The sequence below is a fragment of the Psammomys obesus genome, unplaced genomic scaffold (genome assembly GCF_907164565.1).
Source record: "Psammomys obesus unplaced genomic scaffold, mPsaObe1.curated_primary_1811, whole genome shotgun sequence".
Taxonomy (NCBI): domain Eukaryota; kingdom Metazoa; phylum Chordata; class Mammalia; order Rodentia; family Muridae; genus Psammomys; species Psammomys obesus.
Window position 1 is genome coordinate 1,643,154 of NW_026592890.1, and position 446 is coordinate 1,643,599.

General features: G+C 41.7%; 1 protein-coding gene across 8 annotated transcripts in view; it reads right to left on the reverse strand.

Annotated features, from left to right (window-relative positions):
* Positions 1-446, reverse strand: part of Syne1 (spectrin repeat containing nuclear envelope protein 1) — a 461,163-nt gene that overhangs the window by 6,981 nt on the left and 453,736 nt on the right. The window lies entirely within an intron of this gene.

The window sequence follows — 446 nt, forward strand, 5'->3', positions numbered from 1 at the left end:
AAAAAAAAAAAAAAAAAAAAAAAAAAAAAAAAAAAGAAAAAAGAAAGAAAAAGAAAAAAAAAAAGCAGGTGGAGGGGATTACAGTAACAGGAGTCTTGAAAGAAGAAAGCATATAAAAACATGCTCTGTAGCTTCAGCTGAGTGGGGATGACCACGTAAATAGCCGGCCCTGCAGTGCACAGCTGTAAACCAAAACTCCTATTAAAGGGAAGCTTACAGCCGTGCATTTTCTCATCTCCACCCTCTTGCGGGCATGTAGGTTTCTTCTCAGTGGTGGTAAGTTTCCGGAGGGGAAGATATTTCAGAGGGAACTGACTGGAACGGGAATGAAAACGCAGCTACAAGGACAGATTTTCATTTCACAAAAAAGAAGAAGAAGAAGAAGAAGAAGAAGAAGAAGAGGAGGAGGAGGAGGAGGAGGAGGAGGAGGAGGAGGAGGAGGAGGA